A 9,277-nucleotide genomic window follows, 5' to 3' on the forward strand; every position below is an offset into this window, starting at 1 on the left:
GAGCTTGGAGGCAGCTTTCTCCCACATTTCCCATCAAATCACCCATGATCAGCATTTTAGGACACTGTGGGTACTTTTTTTTTTTTTTTAATAATTTTTATTCAAATTTTTCCAAAAACAAACAAAACAAAGTCAAAAAGACATAACAATACATCAACAAAAAATGAAAATAAAATAGTTGACTTCCGATTTGTCGCAGATCAGCTATAAGTATATAATATACATCAAACCTGTCCCTTAATGTATACATACAGAGTCCCTTTTCTCCATAGGCTGTCTTAATTAATCGTCAAATCCCAGTATCATCATTTTATTTTGATCTTTCAACAAAAAGTCTAAGAGAGGTTTCCATTCCTTAAGAAATGTATCTGTCGATTTTTCTCTAAGTAAACATGTCAATTTATCCATTTCTACTAAGTCCATTAATTTCAATAACCATTCTTCCATTGTTGGTGTTGATTCCATTTTCCACTTTTGTGCATATAATAATCTTGCTGCCGTAATCATATATAATATTATTCTTCCATATTTCTTTTCTATTTGTTTATCCATAAAACCCAATAAAAAAAATTCTGGTTTTGACTGAATATTTATCTTTAGAATTTTTTGCATCTTCCTACCTATCTGTGCCCAAAATGATTTTGCCTTTTTACATAACCACCACATATGATAAAATGATCCTTCTTGTTGTTTACATTTCCAACAAACATTAGAAACATTACTATACATTTTTGACAACTTTTCTGGAGTCATGTACCAACGGTACATCATTTTATAAAAATTTTCTTTAAGATTATAGCATAGTGTAAATTTCAAACCTTTTTTCCACATATTTTCCCATTGATCCATTTGTATGTTATGACCAAAATTTTTTGCCCACTTTACCATACACTCTTTTACTTGTTCTTCCTCCATATCCATTTTCAATAAGAGTTTATACATTTTCGCAATTATATTTTCATCATTTGTACACAATCCTATTTCAAAATCAGATTTACTTATTTCAAACCCATACATTTTCTTGTCCATTTTATATCTTTCTAACAATTGTAAATAGGCAAACCATTGAAAACTATATCCTTCCTTTGTCAGTTGTTCTCTCTCTTTCATTGTATATTCTCCATGTACATTTTCTAATAGTTCTTGATAAGTTAACCATTTCTCTTTTCCAGCCATTTCTCTTCTATAAAACGCTTCTTGACTTGAGACACATAATGGTATTTTCGAATAAAACCTTGGTTTATATCTATTCCATATTTTCAACAGAGGACGTCTTATGAAATGATTGTTAAAGTCTACATTTACTTTTACTTTGTCATACCATAGATATCCATGCCATCCCCACTTCAAATTATGGCCTTCCAAATCCAATAGTCTTTTATTCCTCAATAAAATCCATTCCTTTATCCAGACTAGACAGCAGGCAGCAAAATAAAGTCTCAGATTTGGTAATCCCAGTCCTCCTCTTTCTTTGGCATCTTGTAGTAGTTTAAATTTACCTCTTGGTTTTTTTCCTTGCCATACAAATTTAGAGATATCTTTTTGCCATTGTTTAAAAGGTAAATCAGAGGATATTACAGGTATTGTTTGAAACAAAAACATCATTCTCGGTAATACATTCATTTTTATCACAGATATTCTACCCATTAATGACAATTGTAGTTTATCCCATCTTAGCAAATCTTTCTTAATCTCTGTCCATAATTTTTCATAATTTTTATGAAACAACTTTGAATTTTTATTTGTCATAATGATACCTAAATATTTCAACTTTTTCTCTATTGTAAAATCTGTCTTGTCCATTAACTCTTTCTGTTCCCTTAAAGTTAAATTTTTCACCAACATCTTTGTTTTTTGATTGTTGATCTTAAATCCTGCTAACGGTCCAAATTCTTTTAATTTGTCCATCAATACATTAATTCCTTCCAAAGGATTTTCTAGTACAATTATCAAATCATCAGCAACTGCTCTCAATTTATATTCTTCTTTTTTTATCTTTAATCCCGAAATTCTTTTATCTTGCCTTATATCTCTAAGCAGCACTTCTAAGACCAAAATAAATAAAAGGGGAGATAAAGGACATCCTTGTCTTGTACCCTTTTGTATTTCACATGAATCCGTTAAATCTCCGTTAACAATTATCTGAGCCTTCTGAGATGTATAAATCGATCTAATCCATTTTATAAAATTGTCTCCAAAATCCATTTGGTCCAAAACCTGAAACATAAATTTCCAATTCAAATTATCAAATGCTTTTTCAGCATCTAAAAAAATCAAAGCTGCTTGTTTATCATTTCGTTGTTCTAAATATTCCAAGACATTCAAGACATTCCTGACGTTATCACGTAATTGTCTTTTAGGTAAAAACCCTGATTGATCTTCCTGAATAAATTGTTGCAATATTATTTTCAATCTTTCTGCCAAGATCATTGTAAAAATTTTATAGTCATTATTCAATAGAGATATTGGTCGATAATTTTTTGTTTTAGTTAAATCTTGCTCCTCTTTAGGTATTAATGTTATATTAGCATTTTTCCAACTATCCGGTATCTTTCCCTCTTGCAGAATAAGATTCATCGTAGACTGTAAAGGTAGTAAGAGTTCTTCCTCCAAACATTTATAATACATTGCAGATAACCCATCTGGTCCTGGTGCCTTTCCTAATTTAATTTTGTTTATAGCTTCAGATATCTCTCTTGACGTAATAGGACCATTAATAGCTTGTCTCTGAAAGTCTGTAATTCTAGGCAAATTCTGTTTAGATATATACTCTTCTATTTTTTCAGATGGAATTTCCTGACATTTGTACAATGTTGAATAATATTGATGAAAAATCTTTTTAATTTTTACATTATCTGTCAACGTCTCATCTCCTTCTTGTATCTTTAAAATGATATTTTTTTGGCGTTCTTTTCTTAATTTATATGCTAACCATTTCCCAGGTTTATTTGCAAATTCAAAAGTCCTTTGTTTAGCAAAATTTAGTTTTCTTTCAATTTCTCTAACTGTCAGCATTGATACTTGCTTCTGTAACATTTTGATTTCATTTACAATAGAAACTTTAGTTGGATTCTTTTTCAATTCTTCCTCTTTTTGTTTTATTTCTTCCAAGATTAATTGCATTTTCTGTTGTTTCTTTTTTTTTAATTCAGAGTTACATTTAATAAGATATCCCCTCATAAATGCCTTACTTGTATCCCAAACAATATTTTCACTTGTTCCTTTATGTAAATTATGTTCAAAAAACTCTTTTAATTTCTTCTTACATTCTTGTACTACTTTGTCATTCTGTAATAAAGATTCATTTAGTCTCCATCTAAATCCAAGATTTTTCTTTTTTAAAGTTAATATCACAGGGTTATGATCCGAAAAAGTTTTTGGTAATATATCCATTTTAAAAGTGTCCTTCGCTAAAATTTTAGACATCCAAATCATATCAATCCTCGAGAATGTTTTGTGTCTTTCTGAAAAATAAGTAAATTCCTTTGCGTTATCATTTATATATCTCCAGGTATCCACCAATTCTAAATGTTCCATCAGTTCAAAGCAAATCTTCGGTAATTTACCCTGTGTCTCTTTGATATTTTTTTCAGAAAGCCTATCAATTTTTGGTGAGATTACCCCATTCCAATCACCCATAACGCACCAATGGTCATATGAAAACTCTGACAATTTTTCCATAAGTCCTGTGTAAAACCTTGTTTTATCTTCATTGGGGGCATAGATACCCACTATCAAAATGTTTGTACCCTGTAGAGTAATTTCGACCCCCACAAATCTACCACTATCATCCAGTAATACCAATTTAGGAAGAAATTGTGGGTTAATGTAGAGAACAACTCCATTTTTTTTTTTTGGTCCAGCCGAAATAAATTCTTCACCCAAATTTTTACAAATCAAATATTTGGAATCTTTCTTCTTAATATGAGTTTCTTGTAAACAAATTATATCCAATTTTATTTTTTTCAAATAATGAAACACTTTCTTTCTCTTCTGCGCCGTATTGGCTCCATTTATATTCCAAGTTAGATATTTGTAATCCATCTTTAAGAGTGTATTTTAAAATGTGCCTGATGCTCCTTTTAGTCCATCATCTTCCTTCCCTTCCTCTGCATATTTTGTTGACTTTGTTCCCCAGGAATTATATCCATATCTTTGAGTTTATCTTCATCCATATCTTTTGAAGCTTTTCTCAAGAAGTCCCTTGCTTTTTGAACAGTATTCAATCTATATTTCTGTTGTCTGAATGTAAAGATCACTCCTTCTGGAACATCCCATCTAAATTGAATTTTGCATTGCTTAAGTTTCTCTGTAAAGAAAGCATATTCTTTTCTCTTACGTAAAAGTCTAATAGGAATTTCTTTCATCACCAGTATTTCCTTACCATCAATTTTAAAGGTATTTTTAAAGTGTTGCTGTAATACCATATCTCTGGTCGTCTTCTTTATAAAATGAACAAGCACATCTCTTGGAATTTTATTCATTGTTGCATATCTGGAATTAATTCTATACACTTTATCTATTTCAAATTCCATCCGATCTTCATTCAAATCCAGAAATTTTACTAGAGCATTAACAATTTTATCTCTGATGTCTTCACCTGTTTCCTCAGGAATTGCACGGAATCTCAAACAATGTTCTTTATTTTTCATTTCAGTCACAGCCATATAGTCCAAGTTTTTTTCTAATTCCAGATTTAATATATCTGTTCTATTCTCCAAGATTTGTACCTTTTCTTTAGTGTTTTTTGCATCCTCCTTTATTTGCCCAATTGTCCCTTTAATCTCATCCACTTGTGTTTTAATATAGTCTTTTATATCTGTCAATTCAGTTTTCATTTCCTGTTTTATATCATTAATCCCTTCCATTATTTTTTGAAACATATCTGGGGGTATAACCCCTTCCTGTGGATCAGTAGAACTTCTTCTTCGCTCCTGGGTCTTAGTTGCTTTTTTAGTTGTCATTTTCAAGAAAAGCCTTTAATTTCTGATATTAATCACTGTTCCAAAACCTAGAGGCAGTCTATTTCTTTTTTTTTCCTCCACCAACAAAAAAGTTAATATTCCAGGCCTGTTATTGAAGTCCAGCCAGCACAGCACAGTTCTTATCTACATCCAAGAATGCAAAACAATTCTGGTTGCCAACACCAAACAATTAGTAACATATACGAGCAGCAGATTCGTCCAAAAAGAAATAGTCCAAAGAGAAAAATAGTCCAAAATATAATAATTACCTCTCATCCGTTTTTAAACTTTAAAACTCCAAATTCAGGCCAGCTTTTTGTTGTAAAAAAAGTATATAAGTTGTTTACATTTTCTTTCTTCCTTAATTATATTTAAAAGAGAAAAAGTATGACTCACCCAGGTTTCTCAGTTGCTGATTCATAAACAAATCCCTTTTATTGTAGTAATTTAAGCCAAATGATAAGATTTAGACAGAAGTAGGCTCGCTGGTTAAGAACGTTTTTTTTAAGAAGAAAAAAAAGAACGCTTTGCTTTTTTCCAGTACAGCTTGCGTGGAAATCCTGACTCCGTCTTCAGCCGATCGGCATGCCTTCTTATCTCAGGAATTTCCTGATCAATTCCAGCCGCCGACAGCTCAACGAAGTCTTGTGGAAAATCTGATCGGTTCTCCTATACCTTGGAGAACATTTAAGCCAGTCCAAGATTCCTCTTGGCTGGCTTTTAACCTGAAAAAAGCTTCCTCTGAGGCAGAGCTCCCTCAGAGACAACCACCAGCCAGCACTCCTTCCGGGAAGTCTCGATACTGTGGGTACTTTTAAATTTTTTCACATTTTTGGGACTCCTGACACGCGGGTCACTTTTTCCCCACTTTTTTGGACTCTTGAGCTGCCCTCAGGATTGTCAAGATTTTTCAGAATCTAGAGCTTGGAGGCAGCTTTCTCCCACTTTTTCTGCCAAATCACCCCCTGTTCAGCATTTTAGGACACTTTGGGGCACTTTTAAAGTTTTCACATTTTTGGAATTCCTGACCTGCGGGTAACATTTTTTGCCTTTTTTGGACTCTGCAGGTGCACTCAGGCTTGTCAAGATTTTTCAGAAACTAGGGGTTGTAGTAAGGTTTCTCCCACCTTTCCTGCAAAATCAGATCCTGTGCAGCATTTTAGGACAGTTTGAGGCACTCTTGAATTTTTTCACATTTTTGGGACTTCTGACGCGCAGGTCAATCTTTGTGACTTTTTGGGGGCTTTGCAACTGCACTCAGGATTGCCAAGTCTTTTTGGAATCTAGGGCTTGTAGGCAGGTTTCTCCCACTTTTCCTCCCAAATCAGATCCTGTGCAATGTTTTAGGACACTTTGAGGCACTTTTAATTTTTTTCACATTTTGGGTACTCCTGACCCGCTGGTCACGTTTTTTGACTTTTTTTGGACTCTGCAGGTGCACTCATGATTGTCAAGATTTTTCAGAATCTAGAGTTTGGAGACAGGTTCCTCCTAGTTTTCCTGTGAAATCCGATCCTAAGCAGCATTTTATGAGAGTTTCAGGCACTTTTGATTTTTTTCACATTTTTGGGACTCCTGACCTGTGGGTCACATTTTTTTTACTTTGGATTGTCAAGATTTTTCAGAATCTAGAGGTTGGAGAGAGGTTCTTGCCTCTTTTTCCTGCGAAATCAGATCCTGTGCATGATTTTAGGACAATTTGAGACACTTTAAAATAATTTCACATTTTGGGGACTCCAATTTTTGTCTTTTTTTCCATCTCCTGAGCTGCACTCAGGATTGTAAAGATTTTAAATAATCTAGGACTTGGAGACAGGTTTCTCCCACTTTTCCTGCCATATCGGATCCTGAGCAGCATTTCAGGACACTTTGGGGCACTTTTAATATTTTTCACATTTTTGGCACTCCTGACCCATGGGTCACATTTTTTGACTTTTTTTTTTTACTATTGAGCTGCACTCTGGATTGTCAAGATTTTTCAGGATCTAGAGCTTGGAGACAGGTTCCTCCCACTGTTACTTCCAAATCGAATACTTAGTAGTGTTTTCAGACACTTTGTTGCACCTTTAAGATTTTTCCAATTTTTCGGACTCCTGACCCGCGGGTCACATTTTTTGACTTTTTTTGGATCCTGCAACTGCAGTCAGGATTTTCACTTTTTTTCAGAATCTAGGGCTTGTTGGCAGGCTTCTTCCATTTTTCCTGCCAAATCGGATCCTGAGCAGCGTTTTAGGACAGTTTGAGGCACTTTTAAAATTTTTCACATTTTTGGTACTCCTGACTCAGGTTGTGAGTATGTGTAAATAAAGTATATATTCTAAAAGACACCACAGTCTCCACTAACCTTCTTTCTAAAGAAACCAAACTCTGGGTAAAGAGCAGGAGCCCCCGGAATTTTCTCACTGCTTGGAGATTGGGGTGGCTCGCAGCAATATTAGGAATATTAAGTGTACAAAAGATACTGAAAAAAATTAGGGTGGGGTCTTAAAGTGGGGGAAATAAGATGTCAGGTTGTGTGTTATCCTGTAGTACTTTATTGTTCTAGTAATTTATGAAAACCAAGCCCCTTTTTCAATACATTTGTCATTCTGTGTGTTTTGCTTAATTCTGAAGTACTATGTTGATTTAGTTAGGTCTGCAGTTTCCACTATTTTTAAAAACCATTGTGACAGAAGATGGTGAAGATTTTCACTGTGTTGTCCCAGACAAAGTCTTACAGTAATTAAGAGGCTTAGCATGAGTTGTAAATCAACTTTTTTCTATTTCTGGTTATTAAGTAACAGAGCAATATTGTTTTTAGGTTTTTGCTGAGTTTATATCCAGTGATATTCAATATAATAAAATGTTAAGTACTTCTTCCCAATAAGTCTGAATAACTGGAGAAAACCAAGAAATGTGGATAATGTCTGCTGTAATTGTGTTACATCTCCAACATGTGATAACATAGATATAATTATTTTTCTGGTAAGTTTGTGCTTATTAGGGTGGGAGGTATATTATCATGCAGCCAGGTCCACTCATGTTATGGTGATATTATTAGATTAAGGCTGCTTTTTTGAATGATGGTTGAAGTTAGTGTAGATTTGTTTTGTTAGCTAGTAATCTATAGATTTTACTGATTAATTTTTTGTTGTTAGAGTCCATTAAACAGTCCTGTTATTTGTCCATCTTTGTAATGGAGGAGAGCAACTGAAAACCAGGTTTATACACTCAAATCTAAAAATTCAGGTGCAAAGACAAGTCTCAGAATGGTAGTAAAAATAACAATTTAGGGGCAATCTAAACTACCAATCCTTCATGCTGAAGGAGAAGGATGTACAGGGAGGAGGTCTTCTGCCATGCCCAGAATAGCTCAGCTGGCCCCTGCCTGTGGAGGGATGCTAGTGTCACTCTGCTAATGTGGAACTCACTGAAGGTGTGTGTTGGTAGACATACATTGGTGGGCTTCCTACTGGTTGGAGCCCTTGGAAAGCCCCATAATGGGGCATTCTGAGGGTGGGTAGAGGACAGGGCTGAACTGTTCTGCATTCTTGATACTGAATTGTATTGAGACATTCATAAGAACATAAAAACAGCCCTGTTGAATCAGACCAATCAAGTCGAGCATCCTATTTTCCACTATGGCCAACAAGCTATCTTCCTGCCAACAAGCAGGGCAGGAAGACAGTGGCCCTCTTCTGTTTTTGCTGTTCCCTAGCAATGGCCACTCAAAGGCATGCTTCCTTTGAGTCTGGAGCTTTGGCACATCTGTCATGATGACTATCAATAGACATCTTCCATCAATTTGTCTAATCTTTTAAAGCCATCTAAGCTAGCGGCTATCACCATATATTGAGGCAGCAAATTTATAATCTTATAATCCATAAATTATAAGCTGTATGAAGATTTTTTTCTTGTCTGTCCTGAATAATTTTTTTTGCAAACCTCAGAATATGTAATAGTAACTAATTATGCATCACAATAAATATATTTTTCTTACAAATATGTTATATATTATATGCAGCACATTACTATTACAACCAGCACCGATGGTGGTGATGATAAAAATAATAATGATGATTTTGTCAAGCTATTGGTAGAAATAGGATGCACACCTTAATGTGGTGAGGGGGTTTGAGACTGCCGAAGAAGCTGAGAGCAATGCCGTCAGGAGTCTAGACCAAGAGGCTAGACTCCTAGCAGGGGCACCCAAGGCAGAATGGTCAAAGCTGAGACACCAGACTAAGATGCATCCAAACTCAGAGGAAGGCAATGGTAAACCACCTCTGAATATCTCTTACCACAAAAACCCTATGAACAGAGTATCCAAAATA

Source organism: Rhineura floridana, chromosome 3 (assembly GCF_030035675.1).
Source record: "Rhineura floridana isolate rRhiFlo1 chromosome 3, rRhiFlo1.hap2, whole genome shotgun sequence".
Classification (NCBI taxonomy): domain Eukaryota; kingdom Metazoa; phylum Chordata; class Lepidosauria; order Squamata; family Rhineuridae; genus Rhineura; species Rhineura floridana.